This window comes from Triticum dicoccoides, chromosome 6A (assembly GCF_002162155.2).
Source record: "Triticum dicoccoides isolate Atlit2015 ecotype Zavitan chromosome 6A, WEW_v2.0, whole genome shotgun sequence".
In the NCBI taxonomy this organism is placed as follows: Eukaryota; Viridiplantae; Streptophyta; class Magnoliopsida; order Poales; family Poaceae; genus Triticum; species Triticum dicoccoides.
The window spans coordinates 18721339-18728010 of NC_041390.1; the positions used below are offsets into that span (position 1 = coordinate 18721339).

The window sequence follows — 6672 nt, forward strand, 5'->3', positions numbered from 1 at the left end:
ACATTTTATCACTCCATCGCCAAAGTTATCAGCACCGAGACACATAGGTTATCATGTCTATGATGTGTGAGTTACCATGCTATTCACGCAAAAGTTACCTGGGGGTATTTCATCAACCCCTCCTCCCCATGCCAAAGTTATCAAGACCGAGGTACATAGGTTATCAGGTCTGCACTATGTGAGTTACCATGCTATTCACATAAAAGTTACCAGGTGGATATTTCATCAACCAGCCATCCCCCCCTCCCCCCCAAAGTAATCAGGACCGGGGTACATAAGATATCAGGTCTATGATGTGTAAGCTACCATGCTATTCACAAGAAAGTTACCGGGAGTATATTTCATCAACCCCCTGCCTCATTCGAGGTAGTGGAGGGAGAGGCCTCGCGCCTTCTTGATCGCGGGCAGCAACTCCTCCTTGACGGTGAGACGGTGGCGACGCCTCTTCTGTAGGTGGCGCGTGCATGCGACTGTACCGGCTCCTCCTTGACCCGACGCTAATCTAGATGCCACAGTGGTACTGGGGAGAGGCCGGCTCCTCCTTCATGTGGCGTCCGATCTGGACGTCGCGGTTGTGCCGGGGTGAGGCCGGCTCCTCCATCACAGGACGGAGCGGAGACACCGGCTCGTGCTTCGCAGAACGGAGTTACCGCAAAATTTTCATAGAATTAAACATGATATATTTTACCACAAATTTTTTCTGTCACAAAAGTTATCTCATCCTTCGTGCGTAAGTTATCGAGTTGGTGGTGCGTATATTACCACTGTATTTACACAAAATGTAACCGGGTGTATGTTACAACACCATTTTTTACATGTCAAAAAGTTAGCATGGTGTTTGTGCGTAAGTTATCATCTCTGTTGTGCATAAATTATGATGCTATTTACACATAAGTTACCGATGAAAATTTTACGTGAACTAGAAAAATGCATTGGGTGTTCACCAAAATTAAAAATAAAAGTCACCAAACACATGATTTAACAAAAGCAAGAGATAGGTTATTGGGCCATGTAACAAACCAGCTGACTTGAGTTCAAACATACAAAAGGCTCATAATTAGGATCCACAATTTGTTGTATGGAGGAGCACGTTGACCCTTTAGCTTGCATATTTTAAAGAGCTGAAGGTCATTTCGTCAGTCAGCTACAAAGGAAAGGAAAGTTGGTTAGCTGCGCTGAAGCATTAGCCTCTTCTGTAGACGGCCAGGGATCGATTCCCAACCAAGGCTATTATTCTTGATGTTCAGTTTGGTGCTAGAACTTCAAAAATACAGAATTACAGTGATATAACTTGACTCAAGTGTGCACATACGATCATAAAATATGTTTGCGGGCCTATCCATGTATAGGCCCCACTTGTTAGTCACTCGGCCAATGCATTTTTGCACGGAACACCCTTGTATTTTTTTATTCATGCAAAAAATGACCACCGTGACGCATTTTTGCACGAAAACCACTCGCATTTTTTTATTTTGCAAAAAAAAAAACAGACCGCTGTACTGCAATAATCAATGCCTAAAATTCGGGCGCGCTAGGTCTCACAACACACAACTCGCGCTTGCAAAAATAGCGAGTCTAGCCACTCCAACCACCACGATTAGATGTCTGATGTGGATAATAACTTTATATGTACATGATGAGAAACATTTTTATTTTTTCTATATTCGCTATTGTTTGTAAGATATTTGCAAAATGTAGGTACAAGATTTGTGTTCAAATATTTGTGTGTTATCAAAATATTTTACAGACATGCGATGGTTAGTAAATATTTTTCTAAATATAAACATATTTACCGTTAGCTTTTGCAGTACAGTGGTTGGCTTTCCTACAAATAAAAGAACACTCAGGCCTCCTTTAGTTTGGAGAAATTTCATAGGAATTTTAGAGAATAGGATTCTCATAGGATTTTTTTTCCTTTAGAGCCCTTTGGTTCATAGAAATAGATTCCTATTCCACATAGGATTGGTTACTATCCTCCACATTTTATAGGAAAATAAAAATGAGCCTAGACTCAATGGAAAAATTCCTTTGGTGTCAACCAAATGACATTTCATTTCCTATTTCTATTCATACGATTTGAGATACATGTCATCTCATTTCTTACAAAATTTTTATTCCTATGATAATCCTATCCTATGAACCAAAAGAGGCCTCAATGGGTTTTGTACAGAAAAATGTATTGCGGTGATCAGCTTTTCGTACGAATAAAAAAGTACAATGGTGTTTTATGCAAAAACCCAGCGGTTGAGAGCCTCTAGCTAACGACAGGTGCGGCCATACACACAGATACGCCTATATATACATTTGTGACTGTATGTGCATGCTTGAGTCAAGTTGAATGACTACAATTTTATATTTTTAAAGTTCAAGCATTAAACTAAATATCGAGTGCAAGCTGTGTGACTTCCGGTGAATGGTGATATTACCTCCAGAGCAAAAAGAATAAAGCAATCGCCACGTAGGGGTGCAACTTGCAATGACGCAGAGCTAAAATATATTTGAGCTCTCTTCCCACCACATTGATCAGCACGAGCTTGCCCACGAGCTACCTCGTGCGCACATCGATCTCGCCAGCGACATGGATCGGCAACTACTCCCTCCGCGTGCCTACTTATTCGTGCGCCCCGTCCATGCCGTCTTGCAGTCACAGCGACAATGGAGCTCCTCAAACCACTCGCTGCCCTGTGCGTCTTGGCCGGCTTCGTCGCCGCGGCAGTGGCCACGGAGGTGGTGGAGATCGAGGCGGCGGAGGTGGAGGCACGGTCCTCCTACATCGTGCACGTCGCGGCGGCGCACGCGCCACGGCTGCCACGCCGCGGCCTGCTGACCACCCAGGCATACGGCTCCTTCCTGCGCGACCACATTCCCGCCGAGCTCTCCAGCCCGGCGCCGACGGTGCTCTACTCCTACTCGCACGCCGCCACGGGCTTCGCGGCGCGCCTCACGGGGCGCCAGGCCGCGCACCTCGTGTCCTCGGCCTCCGTGCTCGCCGTCGTGCCCGACGCCATGCTGGAGTTGCTCACCACCCTCACGCCGTCCTTCCTCGGCCTCTCCCCGTCCTCCGGGCTGCTCCCAACGTCCAATGGCGCCGCCGACGTCGTCATCGGGGTCATCGATACCGGCGTGTACCCGGAGGGCCGCGCGTCCTTCGCCGCCGACCCGTCGCTACCGCCGTTGCCGCCCGGCAGGTTCCGCGGCGGGTGTGTCTCGGGGCCGTCCTTCAACGTCTCCGTGCTCTGCAACAACAAGCTCGTCGGTGCCAAGTTCTTCCACAAGGGGCACGAGGCTGCGCGCGGCCATGCGCTCGGCATGGATACGGAGTCGCCGCTTGACACATGCGGCCATGGCACGCACACCGCCTCCACCGCCGCAGGCTCTGCTGATGCCGACACAGCCTTCTGCGGCTATGCCAGAGGAAAAGCCGTCGGCCTGGCCCCGGGCGCGCGCATTGCCGTCTATAAGGCGTGTTGGGAGGAAGGGTGCCCGAGCTCTGACACCCTCGCCGCGTTTGATGAGGCCATCGTGGACGGCGTCGACGTTATCTCCGCGTCGCTCAGCGCCGGCGGCAAGGCCCCTGACTTCTATGCCGATATCATCGCCGTGGGCGCATTCCGGGCCGTCAGCAAAGGCATCGTCGTCTCCGCATCTGCGGGGAACTCCGGCCCTGGGGAGTACACCGCCGCCAACATAGCGCTGTGGTTCTTGACGGTGGGCGCGTCCACGCTCCAGTTCCGGGCAGACACCGTCCTCGGCAACGGCGAGACCTTCGCCGGCACTTCACTCTACGCGGGCGAGCCGCTCGGCGCGTCCAAGATGCCACTGGTCTATGGAGCAGACGTGGGCTCGAAAATATGCGAAGAAGGGAAGCTTAACGCCACCATGGTAGCCGGCAAGATCGTCGTGTGCGACCCGGCATGTTCGCGCGGGCGGTGAAAGAGCAAGCCGTATAGCTCGCCGGCGGCGTCGGAGCGATCTTCGGTAGCATCGAATCATACGGCGAGCAGGTTATGATAAGCGCCGATTGCTGGAATTTAGTCTATTTTAGGCAGCCCAATAACTATTTCAAAAATTCCTAATAAATTCTAGAGGCCCACTTAGCCCATTTGTGCAAGGCAAGGGATACTAATAAAGTTTAGTTCTAATTGCTAGTTTAGTGGGAGTTGGACCTCCTTATAAGGGAGGTTATTTCCCCACTTGTACGAGCATGAGAACAAGAGGGATCTCCACGCGCGCTCCTCCTCCGCTGCTTGTCACAATTCCTTCCCTCGTCATCGGTTCCATCTCTGAACTGCTGTTGTCTTCCTCATCCCGGCTTACCTTTTGAGAAGGGTGATAAGGTTTTTGAGGAGCGCTCTGCGCGACTACTGGCTTCTTCATCACGGACTCCGACGACGACTTCTTCCCCGACGTCGACTACCTCAGCAACGACATGGCTGGAGAGGATGTCGACCCCAAGTCCAGTGCTTCTGCTGCTGCTGTCCCGTATGTGTTCTTCTTCTTTCTGTCAGATGTCCTGCCATAGTTTCTCGTACTAGTTCTTGCCCTACATGTGTTAGGTTCTACTCCATATATGCAACATGATCTAGTGTCTGTCCTAGATGTGTTCAGTTCAAGTTCATATATGCAGATGCTATTTACATTCTCTCCGTCAGATTGCATGACTTGCTTTATCGCAGCTATATTAGTCATGCTTTATCTAATATTTCTGTTCATAAAATCATTTGGTAAATTGCTCATATTTCCAACAATCCAAAAACCTTATTATAGGCAATTTACCCCGAGTGGTTTTGCTGCTTCCATGAGACCTCCTATGTTTGAGGGTATCCAATATAAGAGGTGGCGCGTGAGAGCAGTCTTATGATTTCAAACCATGAGTTGCTATGACGCCACTCTCAGCAAACCTGAAGGAGAGCTTGATGCTCAACGGGCACAAGCTTTTCAGAAAATGGATACTCTGTTTAAGGCTGCTCTCTTGAGTGTTCTTCGTGAGAACATAGTTGATGCTTATGCGTCAATTGATAATGGAAAAGATATGTGGGATGCACTCGAGGCCAAGTTTGGGGTCTCGGTGAAGGACCTCGGTGAAGCTGCTTACATATTGAGCATCAAAATCTATAGAGATAGATCAAGATGCTTGATAAGTTTTTTCAATGAGTGCATACCTTGACAAGATTTTGAAGTAGTTCAAAATGGAACAGTCAAAGAAAGAGTTTCTTGCCTGTATTACAAGGTGTGAAATTGAGTAAGACTCAAAGCCTGACCACGGCAGAAGATAGAAAAAGAATGAAAATCATTCCCTATGCCTCAGCCACAGGTTCTATAAAGTATGCCATGTTGTGTACCAGATCTATTGCATACCCTACCACTGAGTTTGGCAAGGGAGTACAATAGTGATCTAGGAGTAGATCACTGGACAACGGTCAAAATTATCCTTAATGGAATAAGGATTTGTTTCTCGATTATGGAGGTGACAAAAGGTTCGTCGTAAAAGGGTTACGTCGATACAAGTTTTGGCACTGATCCAGATAACTCTAAGTCTTCATCTGGATACATATTGAAAGTGGGAGCAATTAGCTAAAGTAGCTCCGTGTAGAGTATTGTAGACATGGAAATTTGCAAAATACATACATATCTGAATGTGTCAGACCCATAGACTAAACCTCTCTCACAAGTAAAACATGATCACACCTTAGTACTCTTTGGGTGTTAACCGCATAGCGATGTGAACTAGATTATTGACTCTAGTAAACCCTTTGGGTGTTGGTCACATGATGATGTGAACTATTGGTGTTAAATCACATTGCGATGTGAAGTAGATAATTGACTCTAGTGCAAGTGGGAGACTGAAGGAAATATGCCCTAGAGGCAATAATAAAGTTATTATTTATTTCCTTATATCATGATAAATGTTTATTATCAATGCTAGAATTGTATTAACCGGAAACATAATACATGTGTGAATATATAGACAAACAGAGTGTCACTAGTATGCCTCTACTTGACTAGCTCGTTAATCAAATATGGTTATGTTTCCTAACCATGGACAAAGAGTTGTCATTTGATTAACGAGATCACATCATTAGTTGAATGATCTGATTGACATGACCCATTTCATTAGCTTAGCACCTGATCGTTTAGTATGTTGCTATTGCTTTCTTCATGACTTATACATGTTCCTATGACTATGAGATTATGCAACTCCCGTGTGCCAGAGGAACACTTTGTGTGCTACCAAACGTCACAATGTAACCGAGTGATTATAAAGGTGCTCTACAGGTGTCTCCGAAGGTACTTGTTGGGTTGGCGTATTTCGAGATTAGGATTTGTCACTCCGATTGTCGGAGAGGTATCTCTGGACCCTCTCGGTAATGCACATCACTTAAGCTTTGCAAGCATTGCAACTAATGAGTTAGTTCCAAGATGGTGTATTACAGAACGAGTAAAGAGACTTGCCGGTAACGAGATTGAACTAGGTATTGAGATACCGACGATCGAATCTCGGGCAAGTAATATACTGATGACAAAGGGAACAACGTATGTTGTTATGCGGTCTAACCGATAAAGATCTTCGTAGAATATGTGGGAGCCAATATGAGCATCCAGGTTCCGCTATTGGTTATTGACCGGAGACGTGTCTCGGTCATGTCTACATTGTTCTCGAACCCCTAGGCA

At 46.9% G+C, this 6672-nt stretch overlaps 1 pseudogene; it reads left to right on the forward strand.

The window, feature by feature from the left end:
• Positions 1–2622: 2622 nt before the first annotated feature.
• Positions 2623–6672, forward strand: part of LOC119319038 — a 56365-nt pseudogene continuing 52315 nt past the window's right edge.